Source organism: Dromiciops gliroides, chromosome 3 (assembly GCF_019393635.1).
Source record: "Dromiciops gliroides isolate mDroGli1 chromosome 3, mDroGli1.pri, whole genome shotgun sequence".
NCBI classification, from domain to species: Eukaryota; Metazoa; Chordata; class Mammalia; order Microbiotheria; family Microbiotheriidae; genus Dromiciops; species Dromiciops gliroides.
Genome location: NC_057863.1, coordinates 292,692,916 through 292,705,084, shown reverse-complemented (window position 1 = coordinate 292,705,084; position 12,169 = coordinate 292,692,916). Strand labels below are relative to the sequence as shown.

The 12,169-nt window shown below is 35.1% G+C and overlaps 1 pseudogene; it reads left to right on the top strand.

Moving 5' to 3' along the window:
• Window positions 1-254: 254 nt before the first annotated feature.
• Window positions 255-1,380, top strand: LOC122751684 (annotated as a pseudogene).
• The last annotated feature ends 10,789 nt before the right edge of the window (window positions 1,381-12,169 follow it).

Genomic DNA, 12,169 nt, shown 5'->3' with positions numbered 1-12,169 from the left:
AATCCAGGGCTGGTGCTCTATTCACTGTGCCACCTAGCTGCCCCTTCCAAAGTGGTTCTGAAGCAATTCTCCAAGGGTCAAAGATGCCCCCACCCCAGGATTGCCCAGGTGAATCGAATGCATCATCCCAAACAGGAGCTCACATCCACCTCCTGCCTCCAATCTCTCTGTCCTCAGCCTTTCCCATATACCCTGGCATGTGAGCCCCCTTCATTCTGCTCCAGTAACCTTGACTAAAAGGGAAGACTTTAAACATGTCATCCGAATTTTGGTTAATTTCTGTCCCTGGAGATAAAGAGAATTTGCAGGCTCTGGAACAGATGAACACAGTAACCTCCAAGTCTAATCTGTCCCACAACACAAAATTTGCCATTCCTGATTTCAAGGTGGGGACCTTGGATTTTCTTGTTGGTCTCTCAGATGAGTTGGAGAATCCACCGAAAGCCTTATAAAGAAGATGACACAGAGTGTAGTAGAAGTTATGGAAGATGCGCAGGACAGAGTTCATGAGAACCTGTTGGCCAATGGAGTTGACTCAACTTCTTTTGTGACCCACTTTGAATGGGACATTGCCAAGTAACCTGCCAAGCAGCCTCTTGTGGTTGTTGTAGACATATTAACAAAGCAACTGGCACAAATAGAAACAGACCTGAAAACTGGAACAGCACTCTGAAAGGAAACCTGGAGAATCTGGTATAGAGATCCTCAGGAAATCTCTTCATTTGGACATTAGTTGATATTGTGAACAATGAAGTTGTTTGTGCTGGACTCAGAGTATCTCATCACTCTCCTGGTGATAGTTCCAAAGCCAAATTATTCACAGTGGCAAAAAAGATAAGAATCTCTCTCAGACATGGTGGTACCTCTGTCAACCAAACTGATTGCTGAAGACATGAAAGGAGACCTATTTAACAGTCACAATGTTTTGGGAGGTGATCGATGATTTCAAAGTCAAAGCCAGAGAAAACAAGTTCCTTGTCCCTGAATTTTTCTATAATGAAAAAGAAATTAAAACTGAAAGAGAAGAGATGACTAAATGGCTTTCTGAAAAAGAAGCAACAGTATGGTCCCTTGCACTGGCTCAAAGTGAACTTCAGTGAAGCATTTATTGCCTGAATTCACATAAAGGCTTTGAGAATATTTGTTGAATCTGTGCTAAGGTATGGATTACTGTTGAATTTTCAGGCAGTTCTTTTACAACCCCACAAGAAGGCCACAAAACATTTAAGAGAGATTCTAAACTCAGTCTTCAAACACCTGGATGAAGCAGTAGCAGCAAGTATACTGCATGCTTCTGTGGATATTCCTGGATTACAACTAAATAACCAAGATTATTTTCCTCATCTCTACTTTCACATTAACCTTAGTCTTCTTGACTAGCTTTTTAAGAGTCTAGTCACCCTTGGTAACTCTAGAAATAACCTTATTTCATGTCTCTATGTAATTAAATTTAATTGTAGATGCTGTCTTCTCTAAGTTAGAGAACTTACAAATTAGTTAACTTCACAATAGAAATTATTTTTTTTAATGGCCTACAATTTAGAATGTTACCACAAAAATTACTCGCAAAAATTATTTATGGTTGTATTTATTTTTTTTTAAGAAAAGCTCCCAGGGGCCACTAGGTGGCAGTGGATAAAGCACTGGCCATGGATTCAGGAAGACCTGAGTTCAAATCCGGCCTCAGACACTTGACACTTACTGTGTGCCCCTTGGCAAGTCACTTAACCCTCATTGCCCTGGAAATAATAATAATAATAATAATAATAATAATAATAAGAAGAAGAAGAAGAAGAAGAAGAAGAAGAAGAAGAAGTTTTTTAAAAGAAAGGGAAAAAAGAAATAAAAGCTCCCATTCTTTGAAAAAAATAAGTAAATCAGGGGGACATAGAAGAAATGATCCACTACATCTATGGGTAAAGGAAAAGTTTATGACCAAGCAAGAGATAGAAAGGTTTACAATAAGTAAATTGGACAATAGTGGTTACATTTTAAAAAATTTACATAAGCAAAACTAATGCAGCTAAAATTAGAAGATGAAAAGTAAGCCAAAAATGATATCTTTCCACCAAGTTTCTCTGATAAATGTTTCTTTGCTAAGATATATTAGAAACTGACTTAAATTTACAAGAATAAAAGCCAACCTGCAATTTATAGTCAAAGGATATGAAAAGAAATTCAACCTATCAATAGTAATAAGATAAAAATTCCAAATCACTAATAATTACAGAAATGTAAAACAACTGTGTGACTTAACTTCAAACCCATCAGATTGGCAAATTGACATAAAATCAAAAATAATAAATGCTGAAAGGAATGAGAGAAAACAGGTATTTAATACACTACTGGTCGAGCTATGAATTAATCTGAGCCATTCTGGAAAATAATTTTGAATTATGTCCAAACAGCTATTAAACTATGCATATTCTTTGATCCAATGATACTAATAGTGGGTCTATACCACAAAGAAGAAAAGCACACACACATATGAACATATATTTGTATATACACACAAAAACACATATATGTACATATATGTGCATATATACACAATATTTATAGGTGGTTTTATTCCTGTGGTGGCAAATAATTGAAAATGGAGAACTCATCAATTGAGGAATAGCTGAATAAGTTATCGTATATGAATCTGGTGGAATACTATTCAGCTATAAGAAATGATGAACAGAGGGGCAGCTAGGTGGCACAGTAGATAGAGCACCAGCCCTGGAGTCAGGAGGACCGGAGGAAACTTGACCCTTACTAGGTGTGTGACCCTGGGCAAGTCACTTAACCATCATTGCCTTACTAAAAAAAAATTTAAAAAAAGAAAAGAAAAGAAAAGAAATGATGAACAGGACTATTTCAAAAAAACAACCAAACAAACAAAACCTAGAAAAACATGTATAACCTGATGTAATATGAAGTCAATTGAAGCAAGAGAAAAATTAGTACCATAACAAAAATATTGCAAAAATAATAAACTTTGAAAAACTTAGGAAATATGATCAAGAAAATGACCAAGTACAATCCGAAAGAGTTTATGATGAAACATACTATCAAACAAACAATATATATGTGTGTGTGTACATATATATTGCTCCTTTGTTCATTTGTTTAATTATTTATTTGTGCCTATGGGAGGAGACTGGATGGGGGAAATGAGACTATTCCAAACTGAAGATAAAAGTAAAATTTCATTAAGAGTAATTAAAAAAAAATACAAAAGTTCACAATCTGCTAGACAAGAGCCCTGGTCTAGAGCAAAAAATTAGATTCAGTGTGTGGAAATGTCAGGAAAATGAATTTTCAGCTGGATGTAAGGGAAAACTTCCTGAAAATATAGAATACTCTTCCCAGGAAGCCATTTTTCCCCTCACTCAATCACATTCTTTCTTTTCAATGATGTTCTCTGCATCCCAGTGGGTGACAAATGATATCATTCATCTGAAAGTCTTTATCATAGCATTAGTTCCCAACATCTGACCCATCAGCAGTCAGATGTATCATTTAGGTATAAGGCCTCAGTTGGATCCTGTCAGCTTCTGTCAAGACAGGTGACCCAATAACACCAAATCCATTTTTTATCAGTAAGTAGATAAGTATGCTTGGTCACCACCTAGGAAATGTTTTATTAGAATTTAAATTCAGCATATTTAATAACCACTTTTGAAAAATACTGCTCATTCAATGGTATAGTGGTTTTAGGAAAGTCATTTAAATAGTGAATAGCTTTGTGTCATGATTGTTAAAACATGTATGTGAGAAAACAATATTATTTATTGTTTCTAGGTATACTGCTCAGATTTCTGAAGGCTTTTGTATCATACTTGATTTATAACATTTTGACATGAAATAAGAACTCCTTTTGAATTATTCTTTAATTTGTTGGACTTTGTTTTCGTTCATTATCAATCTTTCCCTATGGCAAATGATAGAGTTGCTTAACCCAATTAAAATATCTTTTATCAAGCACCTCCTTACACTTCAACCTGACCAATTACTCTCAAAATTATGCCTTTGCAGGATTTATATTTGCAAATTTTCTAATCAAAATGTATGTTTCTTGCCATTTTTGATGTTACCCTAAAAATCACAAGATATTAATTTGTATCCTGTTTTCATTTAGGGGGATCTTAAACATGGGTTTCTTAAGGGCTAAAATGCTAGCTAGTCTGTCTAAAATATCTAATGAGTGGTTGTCAATAAATTATAAGCTTTAGCAAGAGTTAGACTTTTAAGCATTTATTAAGGAGAATAAGAATTTGGTAAAGAGAGAGAAAAGGCCTACATTCATCTGTCTATTAAAGGGAGAGCACAATTCTATCTCCACTCTCCACTAGAGTCCAAAGGAAGGAGTGAGACAGAGCACTAGTCTTTTCCTTCTTCCTCCCACTAGCCAACGTCACTTCCTGACGCCAAGGAAAAGACACATGTTCTTGCCCTCAAAGCCCTTCCTTTCATGGCGTAACTTTTCTACAGTAAGTCTCCAGCAGGTGGCATTATTCCAATCGTTACAGTTCCCCACTTTGTTTCCTCAAGAAACGGGACGTTTCCTTGATGAAACAGTCAAAAATAACAGAATATAATAACCTATGCTAACTAACAATATGTTAATAACAATATAGAAAAGGGAGAGAGGAAAGTTTTGTCCAGAGGGGCGGTTTTTTGTCCTCATGAACCGACACTTTGACATTAGTCTTGCAAAGGTAGGACCTCTGTAGAGAGTACATGTTACAGATGGTGTATATTATAACAGAAAGAGAAAAAGAAAAAAAAAACGAACAACAACAACAAAATAAAACTCTTCATTTAAAGTTTCTGAAAGTCTTTTCTCAGATATCCTCTAGGTATAGTCGTGGAATGGAAGTCTTTTCAGGGGTTGATGTGTGGATGCTGGTAATCAGCCAGGAAAATTTCCTACAAAATTGAGCTTAACACAACTTAAAAATAGCTTTATCAATAACCAAATCAAACAATGAAAGTTCTCAAAAACATGTTTAAGGGAATTCAGAATCTTAGTTGTTACACATGAAACATAATAAAACAAAAATTGAAACATTCTATAAAACTAATATTAATATAGTCTCCCCCTATGGAGGGTAAATTGAGAAGACAATTGCTGCAATATTAATTTCTAAAAATAATTTTTATCTTTGTTTCATCACTTTTTGCATCATCTGCCTAATTATCCTCATGCCATTATGAGAAATTTAAAAATCTAATATAATTGGTAACAGGTGTCAAGGCCAAATTCAACACTGTATTTATCATGACACCTGAGATATTTATGGAGGTTACCATAAAAGAACAGAGAAATGATGGGATATGAGCATTCCCACAATTGAGCAATATGTACTGCCCATATAGTATGCCAGGCTTAAAATAGGTGGATGGAATATATGTCCATGCCACTGAATATATTGGAGGAAACTGAGTCAGACTCAATCAGATGCATGGGATTGAGATGTCCATGGCATCAGGCATATAGGAGGGAGCATAGAACCCAGGTATAGAAGTAAGATGGGTGGATCAAAACTTCCAGCCATCTGTACAGTATTGTGGGGTAAAAGAGAATAAAATATTAAACCAAGAGAATGCAACCTCAACATTTGTCAAAAGCCATTCCCTCGGCCATACCTTGACTTCATGCATGTCTCCCCTCATGTGACAGTTCAGTGTCTGCTCTTGCAAGTATTCCTCTTGTGATTGGATGGCATCTTGGCCAACTGGCATCTGATAACTCAGAATAAAGGCGATTAATGTCTTAAATGATAAATTCCCATAATCCAAGTCTCATATGTATTTGAAAATTGAGGATAATAAATGATAGCAAAAAAATGTGAATACATCTTGACAGAACACAATATATAATTATGCAACAATTCCAAATACCCCTTTTTTTTTACTTAGTATACAATTACTTTTGTGAAAAATCAGAACATATTTAAATACAAGTTAAAGCAAACACAATTTCAAAGAAAACGTTTTTTTTTAAAAAAGAAAACTTTTAGAAATGTTCCCCTCTTTTTTTTTTTTTTTTGGAATATGCTTATCAAAAATAATACTTCTAGAATCAATTTATATTTGCTATGGCAACCAATTTGCCAGGGAAATGCTTTAAAGAGTTTGATCAAGTAATCAGTTGAGAAAAAATAACAAAAACAAACAACTCAGAATATGGGAGCACAATACTCCCAGAATTAACATTGTATTATGAAATCAAAATCATCTTGCAATGTTTCAAAATTAGATAGACAAATGAATAGAAGAAAATACACATGAAACAATAAAAGGCAATGAAATTCAAACTAGGGAAATCTAAATGAATATGAACTTAATATTAATAAGAGTATTATAAAATATAAACTTGATCACATGACTATAAAAAGCTTTTACAAATATTCTCCTTGTTTTAAAAACTAAGTATAAAACACAATCTCAAAAGCATGAAAATCTCTATGAAAATAAACCCATACCATTAATTTCAAAATGTAGGTGTAATAGCATAGAAATCCTATGTAATCTTTGAACTGATACTATTACTCTGAGTGAATTCAGAACACTTTTGATTCCAGTATCTAAAATCCCCAATACTTATATCAATACCTTGCTGCTTACTTCTACATTTCTGTAAAATATGTACCCTTCCATGGCAAAAGAAGCAGAGTCTTGAACTATGTTGATGATTGTCATTCTTATTCAGCTTAAGTTTTTCTTCTTTAACCCCTCTATATTGTCTGTCAGTCTTTTCACCGTATAAATGCTTTATAAGGTTACTAATCAAAGACAAAAGCAGATTAGCAAAATTATGAACAAAACAAGCATATCTGGAATTTAAAGGGTGTTCTAAGTTTGTCTCAGAAGCACAGCCAGGCTGGGGAAGGACTAAGCCTGAAGCTGCAAATGTAGTTAGAGAAAGCTGTGCATGCACATTAGATCTCTGGACTTCCCTGCCAGGGGAATCAATGGGCTTGGCCATGGGAGGAGTAGAGGGTGGGGTCTGGATAGGAGGGGAGGGACCAGTGCAATTTGAATCAGACTTGATTTTGAACTCAGGCCCTACCCCCACTGCTAGGGGATTAAAAACCTTCTAGAGGTTGGGTCCTTGCCCCCAGGCATGCAAAATTAGAGAATCTCTCAGCATTAGAATTTGAAAAAAAATACAGGAGTGCATGGCTTCTCTGAAAAAGCATGGCTGGGAGAGGGGGGGATATTTATATTCCCTTGTGTAAGTACCTTGCTGGTTCCTCCAACAAAAATATAAAGAAAAATAGAAAATCCACAAAAACAAAGCATTAACATGATCTTATCTCCCATTTGTCTGGTTAAACAGACTAAAATAAAAAATAGGGTAATTAGGGAGTTTAAAAGGTCCATTTGAAAAAATTTAAAGGGAAAACACAGCCAGTACACTAGTACTTAGCAGTTAAAGGGAGAGGGTAGGGGAAATTTCTTACCCAACCAGAAGATCAGAAGACTGAGGTTTAGCTTTCCTCTTTGTGGTCAGCCATCTGTTAAGGGCTAAAATGCTAGCTAGTCTATCTAAAATATCTAATGAGCGGTCGCCAATAAATTATAAGCTTTAGCAAGAGTTAGACTTTTAAGCATTTATTAAGGAGAATAAGAATTTGGTAAAGAGAGAGAGAAAGGCCTACATTCATCTGTCTATTAAAGGGAGAGCACATTTCTAGCTCTACTCTCCACCAGAGTCCAAAGGAAGGAGTGAGACAGAGCGCTAGTCTCTTCCTTCTTCCTCCCACTAGCCGACGTCACTTTCTGATGCCAAGGAAAAGATGCATGTTCTTGCCCTCAAAGCCCTTCCTTTCATGGTGTAACTTTTCTACAATAAGTCTCCAGCAGGTGGCGTCATTCCAATCACTACAGGTACATGAGCCAAATATTAATATTTTGATAACTATTTCAAAATACTTGGTATCCTTTGTCATCCTATGTATTTGATGCATTTAAAAATATTATATTAATTATATTATATTAAATATTATATTATTATAAATATTATATTATATTTAAAATATAAGAGGTTCATAGATTTCACCAGAATCACTTCCAAAGGAGTACATGATAAAAAACAAAACAAAACCAGAAAAATGAAATATTTAGGAACCTCTTGTCTAGTCTCTGTGGAGGAGTAAACGAATGGGGAGATTTGATCCCTGTAAAAAGCTTAGCACAGTTCCTGGCACATAGTAAATATATAAATATTAGCTATTATTATTTAGATATAATTTTTGAAGTCATTCATGTAGATGTAATAAATGAAATCATGGGAGTAAGTAGACTTTTAAAAACTGAGGATGGAATCAAATTAAAAGAGAACAGAAACTCAAGGACTGAATTTTGGGGGATCTACACATGTTGGAGTCAAAAAAGGAAAAAGATAAGTTGGAAGGAAGGATGTAGAAACAGAATCATATCATGGAAACCTAAGAAAAATACTAGGAGTGAGGAATCAATAGAATAAAATAACTCAGAATACTGAAGAATAACAAGTGAGGGAAAAGCTATTGATCTGCTAATTCAGAAGAAGGTCCTGAATTTTAAAAGTAAAGTTTTATTGAATCATTTTTTCAATAAACATTTTTGAGCACCTACTATGTGAAAGCTACTCTGTAAGAAATGTGAAGAACAGAAGGATAGATACAGATGGATGTATATAATCTCTAACTTTTAAGAATTAAGAAATATACACTGAAAATTACATAAATCATTACAATTCAAGATAGTATATCCACAAGCCAAGTTGTAGGTAATTAAGGAGGGAATAGATGGTGAGTAATAGCTTCAATTTTTTCATTTTCCCTTATTTTTCTTTTTCCTTCCTTGCTTCCCCAACTGTTCTATTTTCTTTCATTAAAAGTTTCATTAAACCTTCCATGTTTCTCTGCAAAGTATGTCACCTCAACAAGTTATGTAATAGGGGCAACTAGGTGGAACAGCAGATAAAGCTTTGGTCCTGGATTCAGGAAGACATGAGTTCAAATCTGGCCTCAGACACTTGACATTTCCTAGCTGTGTGACCATGGGCAAGTCACTTAGTCCTCATTGCCCCATGCGAAAAATAAAATAAAAAAATGTTATGTAATATGCATCTAGGAGTCTCAGATATAATTATTTTTAGGCTACACTTTAACCTTACAATGCAGTGGAACTAAAAGAGCGAGATTTTCCAAGATGAAAATCCCCTTCCCATTTTCAACAGGTCCTATATGACAATTCTCCTGGGGTTAGGGGCTTACTCCTCTGCAGAGCGTTATCTGGCTTTGAAATGACTCTTGACAAATCAAACAATATCTACTGGAGACCATAGCTTACTTCTTTTTTTTTTTTTTTTAGTGAGGCAATTGGGGTTAAGTGACTTGCCCAGGGTCACACAGCTAGTAAGTGTTAAGTGTCTGAGGTCGGATTTGAACTCAGGTACTCCTGACTCCCGGGCCAGTGCTCCATCCACTGCGCCACCTAGCTGCCCCCATAGCTTACTTCTTATATGGCAAGTCCCAATCATGTGACATAGATTCAGCTTCCTGATAGATGTAGAGAAATGAAAGGGAGGGAGAGGAACGTGAGCATTCTTCATAATTCAGCTGGTGCATAGAGAAAAGACCTAAAAGGGCCATGCCTTCCTCCTGTCCCAAGGTTCTCACATTGCCAGGGCTGATTGCTCTTAAAAGCAGCAAAACCTCAGGATCTAGTCAAGTGCTGGCGCTCTCAGGAATAGCACCACCCACACAGCCAGCAGGTACTAGCAGGAATTAAAAGGACAAAGTGATTTTCACTGAGCCTCATAAAAATAATAAGGAGCAAACTACAGTTAGAGAAACAAGGAAAGCACCCAGTAAATGAGCACAATGGTTTAATTTGCTCAAAGGGCGCTGAAGAGCCTCCCACAGACCTGTCGCCATACTCCTACTCCCTTCTCCTACTCTCATGCTGCTGGCTCTGATCGCTCCACTAAAATTTTCTATGAATCAACAAAAAATGCACTGAGAACCTATTGGGTTGTGGAAGAGAGAAAGGATTAGAATATGAGGTCCCTGCTCTCCAAGAGCTTACATTCTAATGGGGAAATGAAAGAAAAAATTAAAGAGAGAGGGAGGGAGGAAGGAAGGAAGGGGGGAGGGAGGGAGGGAGGGAGCAAGGAAGGAAGGAAGGGAGGGAGGAATGGAAGGAGGAAGAAAAGACAAAAACACCCCCCATTTTTTTCTAGAGTATTGGGGTTTGACCTTTCCAGGTTAACTATACACTTACCATCACAACTACTTGGTTTCAGCCTCAGGGAACATCTTACACCTTTCCCCCCAGTAGACTGTAAGATTATTGAGGAGAGGGATGGTCTTATCTTTTTTTAGTTTTGTGTCCAGTTTTTACCACAGTGCCTGGCATATAGTAAAAATAGAATAAATGTTTACTGAATTAAAATTATATATATATATATATATATATTTGTAGTGTACACAAATATCTATATCTATATATACATGCATGTGTATAGATATATACACATATATGTACATATTTTGTGTGCATATATATTCTATACTTATATGTATATCTTTCTACACCGTCATCCCTGTCAAGAGAACACATTTCATTTTTGTTACTTCTGAGTCATCACTGTCATCATATTGATCAAAGTGACTACATTTTTCAAAGTTCTTTTTTCTTCCTTGTTCTTAAATCACTCTGTTCATTTTACTCAGCATCATTTAATGCAAACATTTTCTGGAATCTCTGAATCTATGCTTTTCATTTTTTATATCACAATAATCTTCCATTACATTCATATTCTGTATATTCTGCCATTCCTCAATTGAGGGACATTCCATTTCTTTTCAGTTCTTTGCTATATTACTTATTATGAATAGTTCTCTGCATGAAGATGTTTTTCCTTCTTCTTCTCCTCCTCCTCCTCCTTCTCTTAATTGTTTGGGGTACCTGCCTAATATTATTTCTTGTTGTTGTTATTCTGTTTTTGGATTTTGGTTTTGTTTTTGTTTTTCTGTGTCAAAATCAGAGTGACTTTGAGGATATAGTTCCAAATTGTCTTCTAGAACTGCTGGAACAGTTTGTAACTCAACCAACAGTGCACCAGTGTGCCTGTCTTCCTATAGTCCATCCAACGTCATTTTCCCTTTTTGTCAAAATTTGACAATTTGATAGGTGAAAGTTGGAACCTCAGAGTTATTTTAATTTGGAATTGCAGCCAGGTGGCACAATGGGTAGATTGCTGGGCTTAGAATAAGGAAAAATCATTTTCCTGAATTCAAATCCAAGTCTCAGACACTTACTAGCTGTGTGAACCTGAGCAAGTTGGCTTGCCTCAGTTTCTCATCTATAAAATGAGGTGAAGGAAATGTCAATCTACTCTAATATCATTGCCAATTAAAAAACCAAATGGTGCCATGTCTGACTGAAAATGAATGAAGAACAACAATAATTAATAATGATTTTGAGCACTTTTTCATATGGTTTGATTTAATTTCTATTTTCTGAGAAGTATCTTTTCATATCTTTGGGGATATAATAGTGAAAGATTGTTACAAATTTAAAGCCATTCATGATATATATTAAACACCACATTTTTATATGAAAAAAATTATTGCAATAATTTTTCCTAGTTGTTTCCTTTCTAATTTTAACTGCATTTTGTTAATTTCAAAGCTTTTTTCAGTTTTTTTGTAATAAAAAATTTCAATTTTTCCTTTTATAATTTGCTCTTTTCTAGCCATATTGTTCTTTACATAATTGCAAGAGATATTTTCTGCATTACTCTTATAATTTTTGCATGCTGTGACCTCATATATCTAGGTCATTTTTCCATTTATTTGGAACTTATTGTTATTTTTGGTAATTTATGTCTAATTTGTTTTAGATTCCTTTCCAGTTTTCTCAGCAGTTTTTATCTAATGATGAATCCTTATAACCGAATATTTGTGACCTTTAGGTTGACAAAACATTGGGTTAATATATTTATTCTTGTATATTGGGTACCTAATCTATTCAACTGTTTACCTTTTCTATTTTGACCGACTAAATGTTTTTGATGGTTACCACACTGTAATCCTATTTGAGATCTCAAATTGCCAGCATCTATTTCTTCTTGCTTTTTAACCACTGTTTCCCATCAAAATATTGACCTTTTGTTCCTCTA